The sequence below is a fragment of the Trachymyrmex septentrionalis genome, unplaced genomic scaffold (genome assembly GCF_001594115.1).
Source record: "Trachymyrmex septentrionalis isolate Tsep2-gDNA-1 unplaced genomic scaffold, Tsep1.0 scaffold168, whole genome shotgun sequence".
Classification (NCBI taxonomy): domain Eukaryota; kingdom Metazoa; phylum Arthropoda; class Insecta; order Hymenoptera; family Formicidae; genus Trachymyrmex; species Trachymyrmex septentrionalis.
In genome coordinates this window covers 70,548-93,885 of record NW_017304842.1, presented here as the reverse complement: position 1 = coordinate 93,885, position 23,338 = coordinate 70,548, and the positions used below count along the sequence as shown (strand labels likewise).

General features: G+C 33.9%; 2 protein-coding genes across 2 annotated transcripts in view; one reads left to right on the top strand and one right to left on the bottom strand.

The window, feature by feature from the left end:
• Positions 1-16,868, bottom strand: part of LOC108746350 — a 76,197-nt gene extending 59,329 nt beyond the window's left edge. The window contains exon 1 of the mRNA XM_018483061.1: positions 16,828-16,868. The gene's annotated coding sequence lies outside the window, so the exon portion shown is untranslated. The remainder of the gene's footprint in view (positions 1-16,827) is intronic.
• Positions 4,798-23,338, top strand: part of LOC108746351 (serine proteinase stubble-like) — a 40,927-nt gene continuing 22,386 nt past the window's right edge. Inside the window, exon 1 of the mRNA XM_018483064.1 lies at positions 4,798-5,124. The gene's annotated coding sequence lies outside the window, so the exon portion shown is untranslated. The remainder of the gene's footprint in view (positions 5,125-23,338) is intronic.

Sequence of the window (23,338 nt, the reverse complement as noted above, 5' to 3'; positions counted from 1 at the left end):
GAGTAAGAATAGGTAATCAAATGTCGGAAACTTTTAATATTCATAGCGGATTATTCGCAATAATAACAATATAAAATAATATTTAACTTTTTATGTTGATGTAAAATGTAGTAATTAATATATATAGTAAAAAAACATTTTGTATTTGTGTTAGGAACGGTAGGCATTCAAATCGTTGTTAAAATTTTCTATTAAATTTTTAACATACTCGAATTTTAATTTAACATAATATTTTGTGTTAAATAAAAATTTAACATTTCTCAGTGTCAAAAATAACACAATTTATATAGGTAAGTAAATAAATAACATAAAAATAATGTAATTTTAATTAAAATATAAATTCTAAGAATAAATGAATATATAAAATGTATGTGTTGATTTAATATATTATAAATATTAATATTAAGAAACATGTTTTACACATTATACAACTAGTTACATATTTTATATGTAAAAAGGTACAGATATTTTATGTTATTTTCTCTTTGTAACAGTAAATCTACATATTGCACATGTTAAGTATCACAGGCGCATCGTCTAAACTAAAAATGTAAAAATAGCATGTAATTTCAGTTAAATTTAACATTATAAATGTGTCTATTTAATTTATTTAATAGAAAATTTGTTTTTAAATTGTGTCAAAGTGTTACGCTCGTTGAGTTAATTTTTAACATAATATTTACTTGTGTTACTTTTTAACATATTTATCTTATGTTAAATTAAAAATAAAAATTTGAGTGGATCATTTGGGAAATGTATTAAATTTAACACAATATTTTACTGTGTAGTTATTTTGTCATTATTACTGGTAGATATATATATGTACGTATATATATGTATCTATGTATACATCTATGTCATCCATTAAGTGCATATAGTTGCACAATATACAAAAATTATTTAATCACGAGTGTTACACATTTATTTCTACTAATCCAATTAGTCTTGTCATAAACTCGTCAAAATCCGTATTTTCCTTCCGTTCCCGAAACCTCTGACTGTCCAAATCATTGATCCGTAATACTCCTTTCCAATGTGTGACCTCGTTTTGCGTTATTATGAGCAGTAAGATGAAGCTGAATCTTATTTTCTAATGAAAGCGAATTGAGTTGCAATAAATACTTAACTTAACCAATAAATATAATCAAACTAATAATTAAAGTCTTCTTTAGACCTGTAATTTGCAGATTTTTAATTATAAATTTCTTTTATAACTTTATACGTCGTTTGTAGTTGTTTATATACTTATTTTGATGTATGTGTATATTTTAATCTAGATTTTGTATCTGTATATACGTTTTTAACTCTTTATATATATTCCTAACATAGAATAATTAATTTATGATAAACATTTATTAATATTCATTTTTTGAAATGTTATATAGATGTTTCATACATATTTTATATAAAGCTTTATTCGAAATATTATTAAAATATAGACTAAATACTTTACGTAATATTTGTGATAAATACAAATAAATATTTCTTAATAAATACGTTTTACATGGATTATAATGTCTCATTAAGTATTTTCAAGCATTTATTATAACATTTACAATAAATATTTCGTAACATTTATAATAAATATTTATGATGCAATCTAAGGCTACAAAAATATTTATAAAATATTAGAAATAAATCTAATAAATAAATTTTGTAAATATTTTACAAACATATTGTGTGCTGTCTAAGTTTCACGTAAAGTTATAAAGATTGTTATCTCTTAAAACTATGTGATATGAATTATAGATTTTATATCGGAAGATTTTATTGCAAAATTTTATTACAATATTATAAAAAAAATCCTTTATGCTCATTTAGTCGAGATGACCAACTTGTAAGGAATGTGATTGTCACGTTATCCTGTTAGCAGTTTTGAATCCTGTCATGAGTCAGCTTGATTAATTGCACGACGTTTATTATTACGGCAAAATAAAAATAATATTCTCGTTAGCTCGTCGGCAATAAACGTAAAAGGACAGTTATCTTATGCTTCTGGATAATCCATAGATACATATATGAACCATAGTACACCGCTCGTACTTGAGTTACTTGACATTTTTTTTAACGGATAGCTAGGAATCTAATTTGTTGCTCAAATAAATTTTTTCTTTTTCCAGTATAAACTTTTTCTAAAAGGAATAAATTCCACATTAATGCTAGGCTACGATTTGTATTTGAAACTGAAAAATAAATAGTACGTTTTGATTAAAAATTATAAAAGATATTTAACGGTTCATTTATATAATCATTTATATATACATATATATATTAGGTATAGTAAAAAGTCATCGCGTATTTTTTAAAGACATCTATCAGTAAAAACCGCAATTACTTTCTTACCAACAATATAAATATATCTTGATAGAGTAAAGTTTCAGCTTTAAAAATCTCTTTTTTAAATTATACGATACGACAATTTTTAATGGAGTTATGAGCAATTAAAGTCAAAATAATTCTTTTATTTAATCCGCGATAACTCAGTAATCAAAAGTCGTAGGAATATTTAAAAAAAACGATTTTGTAGGGAAAGTATCAAGCTTTCACGATATGTAATCGAAAATTTTCTCAAATTCGTTTTGGACACGTTACAAATCCACAAAGTGAGAAGAAAATTTTTCGTCTTTTTCAGCTCGTAGTTTTTGGTATGTAAAAATTATCAAACTCATATAAACTTAAAAAATGTGATAAGCTTTTAAAAGTAGAGATTTCAAGCTTTAAAACCCTTTTTTTAAATTTGAATTTCATTCATTATTGACGAAGATATTGTATATACAACTTTGAGCTAAAAAATACGCGATGACTTTTTACTACACCTAATATATATATATATCTGCTTTTTCTGCATAATATATTAAATGCCGATGATTTGCTGCATAATACATAACATAAGTGTAATACGCGTCCCCAAGAAGCACAAAGTCAGGTATCCGTCCACAGAGGAGGATCGTGAAAAAAGATTGACACGACCGTAAAATTATATAGCTACCACGAAATTGTGTTAATTTGATGAAAATGATTTATCAAGCTCTTCTTATCGCGCAAGCGATGTAATTTATGCGCATACAATTTTGTGCGTGAATATTCGGACGCACGAGGCTCGTCGAATGATGATTGTTGCCTATAGTGTTTCTAGTAACTTCATCTCGCAATCTGATCGATAAAATATCTTGCGGTTTCATACCGGTGTTTTTCTCATCAAATTAAGAGGATCATTCATGGCGAGACTTGTGGAAAACGATTGATGCGGAAGTAGAGTGGTTAGCAGATAAGAAAGAAAAAGAAGTGGTCTTTCTCTCTCTCTCTCTCTCTCTCTCTCTCTCTCTCTCTCAGACTCTTTTAATCTCTTTCTCTCTCGATCATCGACCCGTCGCTGACTGTTCTCTTCAGGAGGACGACCCACTTTGTCGAAAAGCGAGAGGGACGGTGTTGTTGCCTGGCAATTACGCGCATACACCTACAAGCATGTATACGCGTAAATATATCCATTATCTTTCCTTACGTCGCGCGTATCGCATTGATTCTTCTCCGGCGTTGCTGGCTAGATTGATTGCGAGACGAGAGACGGAGCGCGCACGTAAGTGTACGAGCGAAAGGAATCCAGGCGTTTCATACGCCGGTAATTTGAGCTGAAAAACGCGAGAGAGAAAAATAAAATTTCCCAGTACGCCATATATTATCTCGCGCTCTTACATTCGGCTATGGCGGCGCTGACTATTTTTTTTTCTTTTTTTTTTTCCATTAATTATCCCCGTCTAACGGGCAATCGAGAAAAATGTCTAATGAATGAGTTTCACCGACACCGTCGAGGCCGTCGTTTTCCGTTGTAGAGCCTCGTTTCGTAGAGAGAAATGGAGGCATTCCGATAAGTGAATTTTCCACGTGCGACGCGAAATGCACGAAGACGATGACAGAGTTGGTGACCAAATGGTGTCGAGTACGGAGGGAAAGCTCATTTTCACTCGTTACGTAAAACGACTCAGTCGCATTATCTTAGAAAACTAAGGTTTTTTTTTTTTTTTCTTTCGTCTAAGTAGTTTGTTTGTTCAGACTCGTCGTTATGAGTGATTAGCATTATCCTATCGTCTACTCCTTCACGCACAATGAATTTTAACCCAATCCATAGTCGCCTATGAATCCGAGAACTTTCTTCTCTCTCGGTACACCGTAAATATACCTCGATCCTCAATTCTTACGAAGGTTAAATTTATCATTTTTGGATCAATCCGAGGTAGGACGTTACCGTTACGAATGAAGATACCGATCAACCGGTTTCCGCGTACATCAAAATTCATATATTTAACGTAACTTGGCTGCGAGTCGAAATTCTCCTGCCGTCTCTCACGACGTTCTTTAGAACGTCGCTACGGCTGTCAGGAAAATTTGTCAGCGTTACGGAAAAGTGCGTGAAAAACTGCACGCAGTTTCTCTGCCCCATGCGATTCTCCGCACCGCGCGATTCTCGGTCGTATCCAATCGCATCCGGCGCGGCCATGCCGGGGGATCCATCTCGTGGGATCCTGGCGGGAGACGGCACGTGGTTGTTGCAGCGGCGGTCGGCACGAGGCTCCGATCTCCCTCTACTACCTCTTTCTCGGCTTCCTCGTCCACGCTGTGGACGCAATGAGGCGATCCTCAGACCTCAAAGCGCGACCGGTAGTCGAGCCGCGTGCACGCCGAGGCCGAGCACGAGGAGCACCAAGGTGCGCGGGGACCTTCGCGGCCACGTCGCGTTTCCTTTTCGAAAAGAAAAGACAGAATGACGCGGGGTCAAGTGCTGATTGCGGAAACGTGAGAGATTCGACGAAGACCGCGAATGAAGATACCTCGGTCGGCCGCGCCGTTGCCGTTGGACGTCGCGACGAGAGACGGTCGCCAGATCGATTTCTCCCCTTTAGGGAACCTCTTCTCCTTTTCGCGATCTGTGTCTCTAACGCGTCTCGATCGAGACGCGTGCGATGTGCACCGCGTCACCAATTTCCAGACCATCAGACCCGAATGTGTGAATGCGGCTTCGTATTCGTAAGAACGATCCACGAGAGAGAGATGGAACTATGACGATCGATTGAATGTCTCGCGGTACAGGCGGTGGTGCACTGTGAGGAACGACTAGCTTCGAAATTGGTGAGTCCATCTTTTTTTTATCGTAGCGTTGGGTATCAGGGATCCGGTTATGAATAGAGAGAGAGAGAGAGAGAGAAGATTGAGACGTTCGATGCTTCATTGAGGATTCGGAGCTGACAGGTGTCAGAGTAGATTAAAATTCACAAACGAATGAGTTGTATGGTAATGCGATGGCAACATTCGGATTTTATAGCGGATTTATCACACTTCTATATGCGCACATATACACGCTTGTGCTTAATGCGGTGACTAATAAATAATTCTCTCATTTTTAAATGACGAGGCAATAAAATAAACGGAGGCGGTTGATATTATCAGGATTATGTTAAAATTACTCCATATTAAAGTGACTCCATATATCAAGGATATATTTGGGAGCAACTAATAAATCGTTCGTTTGTGATATAATGCTTTATCATAAAATAACTTACGATCACATGTGCAATGAATCACGCAATCCGATCCGATGATTCGACGAAACATGTAAAACATTAGAAAGTTTTAATTTTGCGGTATCGATAGAAAGTCTCACCGCACCTCGCGCGAAAGCAATTTTAAGCGTTAATACACTTGCATCCTCCGTGGATGAAATTAGTCTCCGGAATGGATGATCGATCGTAACGATCGATACACGACTGCTAATACAAGAATTATCGACGCTTTCAGAAGTAGGCGAACGCGCTAGATCGAAAACAATATAATCAATAGCCGGAGGTTAATGTTATTAGAAAGTCTCGATATCATGCGATCGAGCATTTTTGAATATAGACATCCCTATATATTCGCCAGGTACAAAAACCTAATTATATTTGTCCCTTTTTTTTTTTTGCGTGCAAAAACTGTTATTAACATTTTCTTATAGATAACAAGTTAAATTTCAGAATGAAAGCTTCCGTTGAAAAATGATTCTTAAGTTCTGAAATTTCGATTAGTTTAAATGAAAATATTTACAAATTATTTATCGATCAAATATATTTTGAATCGATATGATTTCCTTATTGAGTTTTAAACCGATAGATTCTTTTTATTAACTTTCTTTGAAATACATTGAAAAAAAATTAATTACTTTGCTACTACAACAAATGTAATATTCTTCACAAATTTAAGTCCTTTCCTCTCTCTCTCTCTCTCTCTCTCTCTCTCTTTAGACATTGTACTTACTGTTAGGTATCGTACTTTTCACAAACGTTATCTTATATAATATAGAAGTCTAAAAGAAATGTGTAAAGAGTTCTTCTGGATCTTGCGTGTCTTTGAAATATTCTTGAAAGACGTCTTTCAGATATTCGTCTGCGATAGTAAGGGAAAGTAGAAGAGATAGAGGGAAGAATGTGAATTGGCTTCGTCCTCTTTGCCGATTTGCGGTTCATAATAAAATGATTATCAATTGGCGTTAAAGTGTGCCACTCTAAAGGAAGGCGAAAGAAACGTAATCCACTTAGAGGAAGCTGTAATGAATAACAAACGTATGAGAATGCACAGGGGATTTTCGCGGATCGCATTAGTCAATCTGGCGAACGCTCACCGGCGATTAGTCCGCAGTGTTCCGTAGCGGAATCCCCCGTGTGAATTGGGTCAAGCTGATTCCTTCTTAAAGTAACCGTAATCACTTGCCGTTGATCGAACGCGCCACTTTCACTGATTAGTCGCGCGCCTTCTAAACACCTTCCACCTTATGTCGATTCAAATATGTCGTAGGTGTTCTGGTCTTCTGGTCTTGAAATGCATTCCTTGACTAAACATAAACTTCGCGTAGACTCCACAAAGAGAGAGAGAGAGAGAGAGAGAGAGAGTCTTACTTAATTAAAAATTGTTTAATTATTTTTTAAATTATTATTTTATTTAATTATTTATTTTTTTCAGAAATTAAAGGATCATCCGGATTTCTCTATCATTTTCTTTGTTGTACGGAGATACAAATAAAATCAGAAATCGATGGTCAATAAATAGATATAATAACGCTTCGATTGTTTTATATTTACGTGCTATACTTTTTTCTATATATAATTATTACAACTTGTTAACATAATATCAATTTATAATTTTTCCAACTTCATTAAAACAAATTAATTCTAATTTTTTTCTTTTATCATAATATTTATATCTGTATCGTAAAATATTCAACAATGAATCTTTGATATTTTCTTTTTTATGTGTTAATCCATTATAATATAATTATGATATTAAGCTATAATTAAAACAGTCGCTAGATCCCTTTGCGAGAACTGAGGCGTGTCGTATAGATTTTCATTCGATTCAGTTATGAGTCACACTTTTCGTTGGAACTTATTTACATTAGAATACAGAAGAAGCAACTGACGTTTACAAATCATCTTTACATAACACTAATAAGATTATTTTAAATTTCAGCTATAAGCTTTCGAGATTTTAATTCCTAAAGGCAGATCTATCGCGTGATTTCGCTTTCGTCGAAAGTCACTGATGTATCAGTGCCGTTAGAAACGAAACTTGATCAATTGTTTCGCGTTGCGAATATAGCTCGCAGGAGCATTCACTTGCGCATCACTATTTCACTCTAGTTTCGAATTACAAGTGTGCCGGTTCGGAACAAATTAGAGCTGCTTTTGTTCGCGATGGATTTGGGTCTGCCCTCCTCGCAGCGAATCCGTTAGAGCGTTTCGCCGTCACGGTCCCTGAGCCATAAAAGATTTGTCCTCTATATCGCCCGACCCAAAAATCAAGGGATAACCGCAGAATCGTCTCGGAAAGTTGGAAACGAAATGGGACATCAACAATACGCTTTCTCGAATCGCGAGCGCGAAAACTGTATCGATTAACAAGCCGTTAATGTACACTCAAACTGCGAAATGGAAGAATACAGATTATAAGAAATCTTCCTTCTGCTGTTATTCACTAATGACGAAATGTTATTGCTATCGTTTGCACGAGATGAAGCTAATTCACTGATATGTAATCGCAATTTAATTGCATTTCTACAGTTTTGTTTTTATGCAGCTTGCTTTTATGTTCACAAAATTGAACGGCCTATTTTAGAATCATTCATAGAGTTCGCAAAACATTATCCGGAAAAGAATCCGGAGGTTTGATAAGCCCATAATGGTGTTTACTTGAATGAGAGATATCGAGATATTTGTTTACCCAGACAGCATACAATATTAACAAAATATTTAGAAAGTATTTATAAATATTTATAAGACTTATTTTAAATATCTTGTAAATATTTTTGTGGTCTTAGATTGCACAATATAATATATATTATAACACAATATAATATATATTATTGCATAAATATTTATTATAAATGTTATGAAATATTAAATGTTATAATAAACGCTATGAAAATACTTAATGAGACATTATAATTCAAGTAAAATACTTGTTAGAAATATTTATTTATTTATATTTATCATAAATATTACATAAAATATTCAATTTATATATTATATTTAATAATATTTCGAATAAAGCTTTACATAAAATATATATGAAATATCTACAGTGAGAGCAAAAAATATTTATACAAGAAAATTTTCTCTATAAAAGAAAGTCTTATTTGTAAAAAATAAGCATTAATTAGCAATTTTATACAATGAATCCTTTTTGAGCATCCAAACGATACAATTTTTAATTTTCGCTCATTTTTCAGATGACATATTTTCTACAATTAATATACATCTTTTTTATATATAATTTTAAGAAACATAACAGTCTATTTTATTCTTTATGAATAAATTGTTAATTACACAGCAAGAAATGATCGTCAATTAAACGTCGAAACGAGGTAAAATTAATGTCGAAATCATCGATATTGATTCAACATCAATTCGATGATTTATTTCTCACTGGAAAATATTTACTTTTAATGATATTAACTTTTTAAAAATAAACTTTTTTTAAAAAAAATATTTTCTCTTATATGTATACGTTTTGCGCTAACTATATATAACATTTCAAAAAATTAATATTAATACAATAAATATTTATCATAAAATATTCTGTGCGCTGTCTGTGGATATTTCGCGGCCATTTCTCGTCTATAGTATGTACCTGATCTAAAGCCATAAACGTGACGTACAATGCAGCATTTATCGTCATTGTTGAATCAATAGACATTTTCATGACATACTAAACTATTATGGTAGTAAATACGCGACTATCTCTGTTCTTTCTTTCTGCGTATCGTTTCTCCCACGCCCAATTAATAACAGATACTCGAATCTCTGGCTATGTGAGCAGCTTGTGTAATGGAAAACGAGAGGGGAAATCCCATCAGACATTTATCCACGTTAGCATTACGTTGTTAGTTGCATCGTCGCGCACGTGTAATATGTAACGACGCTATAAAGTTTTCCTTTATGGCGGTTATAATTTTTCACGATTGTAATTATAAATAAATTGGAATTAACGCGCGCATTACAGAAGGAGGGAACTTCCGTGAAAGCTCTTCATTAGCGATGCACAACGATGCATAAAGGTCGATGCTTTATATACCGTGCTAATTCTACAAAAGAAACTAAACGATCGGATCCATTAATCCCTATCTCTGCATGATTACGCCAAGCTTCACCGAAGCGTCAATTAAATCGTGCAACATGTAAGCACCTTGATGTATCAATAGAAAGAGGGGAAACCAAAAAGTAACTTTTAACATTTTTAATGACACAGTATAACAGTTTACTAGATTTCATTTTGAACAATGTTAAAGAGAAAAAGTGCGTTTCGTAATAAAAATATTCAATTTCGATGGACTTTTGCGAAAATTAAATTTTACGTATCTTATACCAAATGCTTTATGCTTCGTAATTGCATATTTCTTAAAAAAAAGATATCTAAGAAACAAATATTTCTGTAAAATTAATCAGCTCTTTACAAAAGAGCTAATTCGATGATATAATAATCCTCTCGGAATCAAATTTTTTCCCGTACGAATCTTCACGATTTTGTAATAGCATTTCGTATATATGTTTCACATACACTGTAGATTGCTTTCTTTTCGTGTAATTATACACTGTAGATAATTAGTTTTTCGACAGATAACGAACAAGCTGTTTTAATTGGTGAGTAAAATGCTCGCGAAGGTACAAATGTATGTCAATCGCGCAACTCGACTCGTTAACGCGGTTTCGAGGTGGTCCACTCTGTCCCCGAAATCGAGCGCAATAAAATTTAGCGGCCGGAAACATTTACCACTGCGATCGCCGAGAAATAGCATTTCATTAATTTTAATAGACGCTTCTTTCGACGGTACGACGCGGCTAATTAAAAGATCGGAACAACCAGAACCTGGTTGGTTATTTTAATGATTATTTGTGGGATTCTAATTTAACACACCGAAGTTACCTCGCTCGTTTCTCGAAATATCACTTACAATTCTAATTACATCTTGCATATTAAGAGTTAAACTCGGAAAGCCTTTATAACGGGAATATATGGAAAAAGCGTTGTTGCACTAGAATTTTCTACTAATTTCAAGGCGTAGATTTTATTCGAAACACGATTTGAAAATCATTAGTGTACCGCGTTGATTGAAACCTCCGAAATATATAGGTGGCTAACGAGAAATGTGTGCCGATTGAAAGTCGATTTCTAGGTGATTCGATATTTGCCTCGCCTTTGATGGCTTTGATGCGAAAATTTATTTGCGGCATCCTCAATGTATCATTATCTGCCATTAAACTCGAATGTACATTTCTTGCTTAATCGTAAAAAAGATTTCTCACATATAATTTTTTATTTGATTTTATTATTAATGCAATTAGAATCGAGGACAAAAGAATTGCGACGTATCGTGTATGTTTTTATGCAAAAAAAATATTTATATTATATTATACATTATAGAGCTATTCTTTTATATTATTATATGTGTTGAAAATTTATGAGTAACGACATTTATCGCAAAGCATAAAATATTTTTTAACAATGAGAAGACTTTCCTAATTTTACGTTATTATAAGATGGTATATTAAATTGAAATGAAATTTTCAATAAATTTTTTTTATTAATATGAGCGAAGATATGATGAAGCGACTGCTATATAATTTTCGTGATACTAAATGTTGTCAACATTGCATGCTGTATACATAATAAGCCAATTGCTGTAATTTATATAAGGAAAGGGGAAAAAAAAATGTATCGACGCACGAATATATATATAGACCGCACGAAAATTTCGCGCAACACAATTCATCGTGTTGTTGAGAAAATGAAATAAAGAGACAAAATTCCCTCGGGACATAACACGGGACACCCTATTGCCACGAGAAATCATATCCGTCGGCGTTGCCGCGGCCACTCGCGACGATACATACGCGAGTTGTTAAAGTAGGTCACTTTTATCCCCTGTAGCAAAGCGATCACGATCAAGAGATTGGGATCGGCCGCAGCCATCGGCCCATGGAGAGCGAACGATCTTAGTACACGAAGAAATCTACACTATTGTTATCCACTATTGTTCCGACGTCTCTTCTAGAAAAGCTATATTCTTTGGTCTGTGATGCTTCGAAAGTACGTTCTTTTTTTTTTATTTTTTATTTATTTTTTTTTTTTTTTTTTGGTACGATACGTCACGCATTCCACACCTACGAGATTCGTGAGAGATACCGATTCTGAACGTCCGTCCGGTCTCTTGTCTTCCCGTTGTAAATGTTATACGGAGAAGCGTGCACCGTGCGCCCGTAATTCGAACGAATCTAGAGAGCCGATGTAATCGCGCTCGTCCGACTATTTCCGCGACTAATGAGCAGAGCGCGAATAATGAAATTACGCTTGTCTGCGCAAGTAGCCCGCTCGTAAAGCGAGATTCACGGGAGTGGACGACCGGGAGGAGACGCGGCGCGGCTCTCGTTTACCCGAGAGAGAGAGAGAGAGAGAGAGAGAGAGAGAGAGAGAGAGAGACGTTTGATGCGGAGTGGAAGAGATCCGTGCAGGCGTAATACGCGGACGATCGGGTGCTTTCATTCGCTATTAGGATGCTAGACCGGTCGCTGGAAACGCCCTTTCCAGTACGTAGAGCTCACCTACTACGTACTAGCTGCCCGTCATTCATTTTTACGGACATACGACACGCGGGCAACCTGCTCTAAATGGCGACGAGAGATTTCTAAATCGCGACAAAACGGACGGAATCGCGCCTCAGGATCTAATCTTGCCGATCATCGCGATCGACTGTCGATGTCTCCCGGTACAATCGATCGACAGGTGCACGGCACGCGGACGCAGGTGTGCATATTCACGCGTGTGTTGTACACGCGAAAAAATATATATATATATATATATATACATATAGAGGTACACACGCGATGCATATCACCGCGGCGCTCGCGGCTCTCGTTACTCTTACGTGCGATTAATTCCTCTCTTTCGTTCTTTCTTTACTCCAAGTCCATGGCGTTCACCCATCGACCTTCTTAAGAGAGATCCGTCGACTTTTCCATCGGCCTCGATCTCGATACACTCGACGACGTGTATCTAAATGTGGGAAGAGCGGCTACGTCAACGCACAAGAAAATATGTGAGGTCTAGGTAGATGACACGAGATAGATCACAGATCGCAGATAACACGCATTTCGTCGGCGACCCCCTTTAAACGCATGTGCGACATGTTCTCGAGACGTAATCCTTCGACTAGAAATATATATATGTCTGTCAAACGTAAGACAAATTGTGCATCGATTAAAAGATCGCACATCTCTTTTATCACTCCATCTTTTCTATTGTCTGAAAAGATTATTGTTATTTAATTAGTAGGCTCTTATTTCAATTAATTACTCTACGTCACGAATTGTTCCTCTCCTATGCGATTAATTTATATAAAGCAAATATACACGGAGATATATATTTTCAGAGCCAAGGATTTTAATTCGTGATTGATTAATGAACCTGATATCAATTATACTGCGGCTTATATACTTCATCATGCAATTAGCTTAGAGTTTCGCTAAATTGAAAAAAAAAAAAAAAAACTTTCGCTTTTCCATCGTGATTAATCGTATTGAGGGTTAGAATTAGGAACGCTTAATTACAGCGACAGGACAATGAGATTCGCGGATTCTGTGCCACTAAATAATACGCTGCCATACGAAACGGACAGTGATATGACACACAAAACGTGAAAATAAGGATAAATTGCGACGTTGTGTCGTTCCGCACGTGGTCGAAAGGTTTCACCGAGTATACGACGGGCTTTCTCCCGAATGAAAAAAATCATTTGGCGACTCGACAAAATTTCCAAATATGCGAGACATTATGTTTCCGCAGTGAAGTTCTAACGTTACTTGTGGCGCGCGTTCGCGCAAACACGCGATTGAAAGTATGCCGTGGCGCGACGAGGAAGGTAACAAAAAATTCATGAAAGCTCCCCCGCACTCCGCCGTTTTCACTGGAATTCACGTTTATTAATGCATTCCAATTACACGATGCTCGCGAGTTATTAACGCACTAACGAATCGTCACATCATGCGTCCTCATCTCCCCCGGTACTTTCACTACCTTCATAATCACCGAGCATGTGTAAGACTGAAGGAAGTTCCATATTAACGTTACGTCTAAGAAACGGGAGTCAACGAGCATGTATATATGATCGATATACACAAATTCTTTTTATTGCTTCATATCCGACATCGCGTCGGTACAGCCTTTTATTAGATTAATCGCAGGTTATATATTTAATACGTGTGCATTTATTTAAATTTCATATTTAATTCATACCTGAGAAACTTCTTCACTTGAGAGGCTTCAAATGGCTAAATATAGCTACTCGTAAAAATAGTTATATATAAGGAATACTCGTGTGAGTAGTTATATATAAAATCATATAAAAAAAAAAAAATTTAACAACTCGTAAATATTGTATAACTACTCGTAAAAGTAGTTATATATAAGGAATACTCTTGTGGGTAATTATATGGAGAATCATATGAAAAAAAAATTTAACAATACTTATTAGAGATGGTTCAATAACATAAAACATAAATAGAAAGCATTCTATGTTAAAATGAAGGAGAATTTTATGTTAGTACGAATATTATGTAAGAAAGTTTGTGCAATTATAAATCACGAATTATAATTACACCAACTTTCTTACATAATAATAGTAACATAAAATTCTTCCGTCTTCGTAAATATTCTTCATCAAATAACATCGTATTGTAACAGTGTAATTGATCGTTGTGTGTAATACGGAATTTTGCAATCCCGTCGTTAACATAGAGCGATCAAAAAATAAGATTTAATCTCATATATCGAAAAGATCGAGGAATCAGAATAATTTTCGGAACTTTACTTTGACATCCTAATTGGCGTTCTATTATTTAACATCTCGCATTCTTTATTGTACTGATGATGGCCGAAGACGTTGGCCGAAATATTGGGTTGACGAGAAAGTAAATGTGTTTTTTTAAAAGATATCTATCAGTAAAAACCGCAATTATTTTCTTACCAACCCAATATAAATATATCTTTATAGAGTAAAGTTTCAGCTTTAAAAATCTCTTTTTTAAATTACGATACGACAATTTTTAATGGAGTTATGAGCAATTAAAGTCAAAATAATTCTTTTATTTAATCCGCGATAACTCAGTAACCAAAAATCATAGGAATATTTAAAGAAAACGATTTTGTAGGGGAAGTATCAAGCTTTCACGATAGGTAATCGAAAATTTTCTCAAATTCGTTTTGGACACGTTACAAATCCACAAAGTGAGAAGAAAATTTTTCGTCTTTTTCAGCTCGTAGTTTTTGGTATGTAAAAATTACCAAACTCATATAAACTTAAAAAATGTGATAAGCTTTTAAAAGTAGAGATTTCAAGCTTTAAAACCCTTTTTTTAAATTTGAATTTCATTCATTATTGACGAAGATATTGTATATACAACTTTGAGCTAAAAAAAACGCAATTACTTTCTCGTCAACCCAATATTTATATTTTTTTAATTCGTAATATATGACTTTGGCAAAAAATTTCTTGCGTGTGTGGCTGTATGCTCCTTCCTATTTGTGCCATATCAAAATTTCATTTTGACGTTTTATTTAAGCGAAATGTACGAATGTTGCTTTGGCATTTAAATTATAAATTAGGTACCTTTATTAAATGTTGATTTAAAATTAATTAAAATTTTATTCATTTTCACACATTTTTCAAAATGTCAAATAAGACGTCGGATCAAGTAAAATTTCAATTAATTTCAATTAATTCTTATGAAGAGATACTTAGTCAATTTTTTTTATATAATTTCGTTTATATCTTCTTGAGAATTAATGATTGTCTAATACAACTAATAATACAGCTTATAAATATAACTAACAAATTTTGATTCAAAGCGCAGACTATTAATTCGCAGCCGATTAACGTAAAGCAATGTCAGCCGCTCGTCGTACATATAGGCACATACGTCAGCATAGTGTCCATTCAGCGTCGATAATGACGACTATTATGTCTGTACTTTCTCCAAATTAGCGGTAAAACGTCACGCGCTACGCTCGCATTAGATAGGGCTGCGTCCACGATTTTCCTTTTACTTTCAAAACTATTGTAGAATGTGAAAGAAATCGAAAGTCCAATGCACAAAACGTGTGTCTCTTAAAAGAAAGGTTGTATATCTAGAGTTGCCCAAGAACGTCTTACCTAAAAGCGTTTACAAATCATTAACCTTCCAATTTATCAAATAAATTGGATGGACAGGCTACAAAAGATCGAAAATAAAATTGGCGCATTGTAAGACTGATTTCAGTCAACAGTCATTAATGTATTATTTCATAAATTAGAATCCACATATGCTATACAATTGTGAAATATATTTTCATTTATTTATTGTCAGCTCTGTATATAATAAATTATATTTAAAAAAAATCTCTGATTGCTTTTCTTGTGCATCAGTTTATTATAATATCTAATCCTGGAAAGAAATAAATATAAATACGTAGATCAGCAACAAACGTAGATTTTAAATTTTATTTAAGAAATGTCTGTCAATTAAAAAAAAATTAAGAGACATTTTGAAATATTCTTAGTGTGATCGAAAGATATTACTTTATTTTTTATTTTTACCCAGAAATGCATATAATACATTAACATCCTTTTCTAATCTTCATTATTTAAACTCTCATGTGAAATCGAAAAGAACATTATGAAAAAAAATAAAAAATATATTCTAAAACCATCATTATTTTAGTGTTCTTTTACTTATTTATATTTTCACATTTTCAATGTATTTTTACTATTTATAGATAAACAAATTAAAAAATTTACATATGTATTTAATACATTACAATATGATAAGAAATGGTCTGGATAACATTTATTAAAATTTTATATTCTCATAATGCTCTCAATTAATATTTCGTGAAAATTTTAAGAGCGCATAAAAAGTTGGACAAAAAAATGTAATACTTCCTGTTATCTGTTTTTGTACGCGCTTGCATGTTTATTCCATAAATTTTAGCCAAATTTGAAATATATTTCATGAGATAATATTATTATATCCTGCAACAATACACCGAATGTTTCAATAAATTAATATGATAAATCTTATTATACTTATTTTATAAATATATATTTCCTATTACATGCACAATAAATCGACAAAACATATTTTCCAGGATTACACATTGATATTATATTAATCTAGCATAACCCATCCATTTTAAAGAGTAATGAATCTATATCAATAAAATGTTCTTTCACAGAGATCCATTACACCAGATTAAAAATAATATATCACTCACCGAAACGCGATACGCAGCAGCGGAGTTTTTAATGTCGCTCTGTAAAATACAAATATTATATATAAAATCCGCATTATAAAGGCGTCCATAACGTTTCAAAAAAATGTCTATATTATACACACACATTAAGATTTGTATTTTCTTTTAAGTAGATTGTTACATATAATTTAAATAACAATAATTTCCTGACAAAAATCTCTATCTCCCAAGTATAGACTTTTGTAAAATTTCAATAAAAATCTTCTCAAATTTTAAATAAACGACTCAAATAAAATCGGAAATAAATTAATTTCACAAAGAAAAGTGATATTAAATAACAATAAGGGTAAAGTAAGAGTCAAACACATTGAAGATTTAACATAATTAAATAGAATAAAATACAATTAATGAAAAAAAAAATAAAGAAAACAGTCTAAATTCAAATATAAAATGTGTAATTAATTAGGAAATTAAACAACAGGTACCATAAATATAAACAAGTTTCGGCTACCGGATTGAGCCCCCTTCAGACATTAACTTATCGCAAAGATCGATGTACAAAATTAGTTTTCGAAAATATACGCATATTCCTTGTAATATCAGCTCGAGTGAGTAAAAAATGATATTTAATTTATAAATATATTTAATAACATATTTTACCTGTGGTTGCTTCGCCAGTGTCTCTTCTTCCTCTCTTGTTCTCTCATTGCTGCATTACACACACATATATAATGAGTATTGTGTATTAGAAAAGAGAAAAAAATAGAACCATTTAGATCATGCTCCGTATAATTTTTTATTCTCTTTTAAGCGAATTGTTAACGAAATAATTATACAAATTCTTCGACAAAAATCTTTTTAAATTCTTACATAAATAACTGATACGAATAAAATCAGGAATAAATTAATTTCACAAAGAAAAAAAATAATGTTTAATATTTAATAACAAGTAACATGCTATTTACTACGTGATTACTCCATCATCGCCTGATGTGTCTCAGGCCTTCTTCTTGTTCCCTCGATGCTGCTTTTGTAGTACAAACGCACACTCATTTCCTCACTCGCGAAAACGCCGACTAATTACGCAGCAATCAACTCGATACAACGATCGCGTGGCACCTTGCACGGCACTCCCGACGTAGACCCGACGCGCATTTCATTACAATGCGACAATAAATTAACGCGAAACGAAAAGCAAGTACAATTGTACGAAACTAATGAAACTCATTCTATTCGCGATACCACGTCGCACGCCGCGCCCGCGCGAGCAAATTAGCGCGATAAAGAGCGATTTACAGGAAGCGACTTTACTCGCTTTTTGCAAGCGTCTTAGAGCTTCTTTTGACGTTGCCCAGCTATCCGCTTGATCACCACTCGACGCTGTGATTTGAAAATTTTAGACGCAAGTGAATAAAAAACCATTGTGTGGGAGAAGTTTTCGTCAGAAAATTCGCTGATGAATTAAGAAGTTTGCTTTAAGCGAATAAAAGCTACGTCGAATTCCCTGATGAATTAAAGTGATTCTTTAGTAAAGTGCCAAAAATTTGAGGTGGTTCACCTAAAATTACAAATGTCTGCATAATTTGGATAGTAAAACTACATGTATATTCTAATGAGATAGTATGGAACATACGATAGTGAATCAAAAGCATTTTCATCGAACAAAAACAAGACGAGATTACGTTTACTTTTCAAGATTAAATTTATATGCAAGTTCATGCCTTTCCAAAATGGCCGTTGACCCATTACTTTTTTGTGACCATTAAAATCGAATTTTTTAATTATTATTTTGACTATTATAATCTTGTTTTTGAAAAAAATCTATGGTAAGATTTGTGTGCAGTTAGTCAAAGAAGCGTTATCTTCTGCCTTATCTGTCACTAAGTTACACGTGAAAGTACATTTCCAACATTTTTTTCTTCCCTTATTTCATCGTTAACCTACCGTAGAATTTTGCATACGTCAATTTCAGTACATCAACTTCATTATATAAAAAATTAGACATTTCTATAGTAACTCGATTTACTAAAGAACCACATTAACAACGTCATTAAACGTCTGCTGAAAGCGAGTAAATCGTTCCGTGTAAATCGCCCTTTAATGAATCTCGGCGTAGGGGACGTGCGATCAACTTCACGCGATACTTGCCGTGACGCCGTAACGCCATAACCCATAACCTTTGATCGTAACGGCTGTAACCGTTTGTTAACAAGCGGCATACGATCATCATGCTGTTTTGGGACAATTAAGATCTCTGTTTTTTAACGCAATATGCAAATAAATGAACGAATTGAAAATAAATATCCACGGATCGTTCGATAATGCCTTGTCGCTTCTGTGTCGCTTAGGTTATAGATTTTTATCTAAATGAGTCTTGCGAAACACGCGATCTAACAAGTCGTCGGTATACAAGTACCAATCTTTCGTCACGCGATCCATGAATGTCAAGATGCGGAATTGATAGAGGCTATACTTACTGATTAAACGCGTCACAACTCGGAAGTCGATCCGTTCCGTACTGGCGACGATTCATCAATGACGGCGACAAGTTCAAGGATAGCGACGATAACTTCAGATTAATACGCGAGAATCAAATTAACTCTCCATAATTCATCGTTTTTTATCACTGTTTTCCTAATTCAATGGGCTCACTGGTTCTTAATTATGTTTTTCAAAGGATTTTTGGACTTGAAAAGATCAGGAAAAATTTTGATACACTCTTTCAACATTTAAAAATACAATTTTACAATGATACGACCCGAAACGTTTTCTATATTTTTTCGCATGGAAACACAAATGCCTTCTTATTTCTTTTTCTCATTCCTTTTCATACTTTCTCCGATACGCATGCAACTTCGGGTGATAAGACAAATCTGTATGTCTCTGTGTATATGTAAATTTGAAGTAGAATAATTGAAAATTCAAAATTTTTCGAAATATGTCTCTTCAAAACTCCGGTTGAAGTAAAGAGGGTTAACTCTCACAATTAATACACACGTATGGGTCATTCGTGTCCTGTGCATTTCTATTCATTTGAAATACTAAAAGCACCTATGTGACTATATGATGATCTTTATACTTTTTTTTACACACAACTGTATAAATATTTTTTAAAAAACGGTTAAAGTATATGTAAGAATCATCTTAATAATTTTTGTATACTTATAAATGGTGACGAAAATTAACATGAATAACCTATTGTGTGTAGTAAACGACCGGAAAATTATCGTGTGTACTAAAAGTTAAGAGCACGTTTGAAAATATGTGATTAAAATTCAGGTATTTTTCATGTGCAGTAAATTTCGGACACATAATTTCTGCAAAATATACAAAATGTATTATATAAACAGCCGAAATAAATCGTGACTTTTCGTTTATTTAAATTATTTCGATTTCCATGATTCTCCAAAGGTGCTATTTCATTCAAAAAAAGTGATCTTGCAATTATAGCGAAAGTTATCTAAATATGAAAAATAGTTGAAATAGATAAATTTCTAACAAGTACTGCGATATTGGATATGTATACACTAATCATATAGATGACAGAGATAGAATTTAAATTTACGCTATAAATTCTATGCGTATGACACATAATTTTCTATCAGATACAAAAAAAACAGCTATAATTCCAGCAGCAAAGTATCTTTTTGCGTGTTATATAATATCCATAATTAAAAAACGATTAAGTAAATTATATTGAATTACAAAATCGGCAAAAGACCGAAAGCTACGTTGCCGAAGAGCAAGCGTCGTGAAATATCGCGATGAAACGATAATTCGTAATTCCCGTCACTTATCATGTCGATTTCCATTTAAAACGAGTAAATCGCGCGAAATATGTATCTTAATAAACGGCCGTCACTTCGATACGGTCGCGAGACATTAATCGTAGGAGTTAATTAACCGCGCGCTCCTATAATCGCCACGGTGTACACAGAGAATTATCGAGTTTTCTCCAACACTTGTGACTTGTCGCGATCGTGTGTCGAGGGGTAATGTTACGGTTACATGGAGCGGCTCGCGTCGTTGCGTGAATGATAGCTCGCTTGAGTGTTGCCGCGCGAATGATAGGAAGGTGACCGTGTGACGTCAGCACACTCTGGCACACCGGATGTCGTAAGACACGGGAGCGGAACGGATGTTAGTGTTTTGTGCCAGCTAATCCGTTATCGCTTACGATCTCGTAACGTTCCATAAGACAAATACAAATTGGATCTGTTCACGTGGCTTGTACTTTTTGTGGTATCTTCTCTCTCTCTCTCTCTCTCTCTCTCTCTCTCTCTCTCTCTCTCTCTCACGTCTAATAATTTATCTCCTTTTGTGGGAAAAAATCTTTTGGCACTTCAAACAACGCGAATCTATTTTTTATCGTGCCGGATACTTTCTTGCGTTTGAACGCAGTAACCGATAAACGGATTATGACTGTGATTGAGTTTCAAACTCGTAGACTATTTAGACCGGACCTGTTCAATTTCAGCTCTGGGAGCCAAAACGCAAAGCCATCGACGCAAAAAAATTAATGTGGTAAGATTTTGAGGACTGTAAAGTGTTGATAAGCGTAATCGCTCAGACACATATCAATACTTTATGTTTTGCATTTTGGCTTCCGGGAGCTGAAATTGGACAGGCCTGGTTTACGGTTTAACAAAGATATTAAGCAATTCCTATAATTCTTATACTTTCTAAATTCTTTGAAGTGGAATCTCGCTCTGAAGAAGAAACTTGAGTCAGTCTTGAAAAATAGCTACTTAAGTTTCAATCTTTAATTCATTTCTACCAATGTAAATTAACTTTAATCTCGGTTTTAATCCTTATAGAATTAGAAAAAGATAAGAAATTAGTTGAATTAAAACTAAAATTGAACTACTAATTGGTAGGCATAAGAATGAGATTTCACTCTTTAAAGTTTTAAATAGTGAAATAAATATATATTTACGTTAATGTAATAAATTCATATATATCTGTAAATGTATTTTTATGCAAATAAGACAGATTGATTAATGCGTACCTACACACAGTTACTTAAATTATATCTTATTAACTTTTTTCTTATTACTAAATATAAATAGTATCCAATGGTAAAAATATGAAATGAATAAGCAATAAGAAATATAGAAAATTCCCAGATTACAGATTTATTTCGCGCATTTACGAGTTTACAAAAATTAGATATGATTGATGTAATTATTAATCAATTTATATTTTTTATACTTGTTTTCACGAATGTAAATTAACTTCTATCTATGATTTAACTTACTCTTCACCTTTTTTCAGTTTTAAGAATTAGAAAAAGATAAAGAATAAGTTGAAGCAAGATTAAAGTTAATTTATATTGGTGGAAATAGACATTAATCTAATGCAGTTTTATTCTGCATTTTTGTTTTTATGAAAATATATTTATTGTAGAACATTTTACATTTATTTTCTGTACAATTTATTACAATTTTTTTATAAAAGTTAAATTAATATTTTTATAAAATTTACAATGTTTTTGTATAAATTTATCTTCACAAAATTTTTTAAAATTATACCGATACGATTTGACAATTCATTGACTATTTACGATTACGTAAATAATGAAATAACCAGATTAATTTCAATCAAAGTTAGATAGATAACTTTTCTACTTATTTCAAGTGGACCATCAGATTATTGAAGATGAGCGCCCTTTCTAAGATTTTTCGCGGGTAATATCGATCGTGCAACACGGTGACGATTAGAATGTATTTGAGAACACACGACCTTAATTTTTAACTTACATTGACTTTCTACGGAATAAATTACAACTATCAGACCAGATTAGCGAAATATATTCTTTATATCGCGCTATAAAGACAGCCGCGCGAAGTGCGGACCCGTGTTATCCGGCTTTTGGGGCCACCGGGGTATAATTTATAGCCGCCCAAATCCTCCAAGTCTCTTTTCTCGAAGCCTGCCCGACATGTGACATAGATCCTTGTTCGTCCGCGAGCAATAACTGCATCTCTCCCCGTAACGTTGGGCGGCCGGTGCGGTTCTTGAAACGTGAAATACTGACTCGACGGTAAAAGACGCGGACCCGGTAATTGCCGACACGGTCGAGCGTTTATATCGCCGTGCATACCGCCGGCTCTTCGTGGACTTTCGTTGAGGATTAGTAAGAGTAAAACGTTATGCTCGGAGACATCGATTAACGGTAACGGTAAACGACTTACCGCGCTCGTATTCCTGGCGCATAGCAGGCACAGTTTCCGAGCCAGCTGCCTGCCAGAGACTTTAACAGATCCAGCGTGGTTTAACTGCGAGCTAATATCGACTTTCGCAGTTGAGCGTGGAAAGCGCCTAATTAATTATTCCGATTAAGTGCCATGATTAATTAAAATCGAACACGGAAGGAATCGCGCCTGTTTTGCCAAGCGCAACGCGACGGAGTGACGCAACTCGAATTGCCAGTTGTAATAATAACACGATACACGCTTTTAAACCTTAAACTGTCTATCGTAATCACTCCCCACTTTGTCACACGTGATGTAATCTTCCTATCAAACTATTA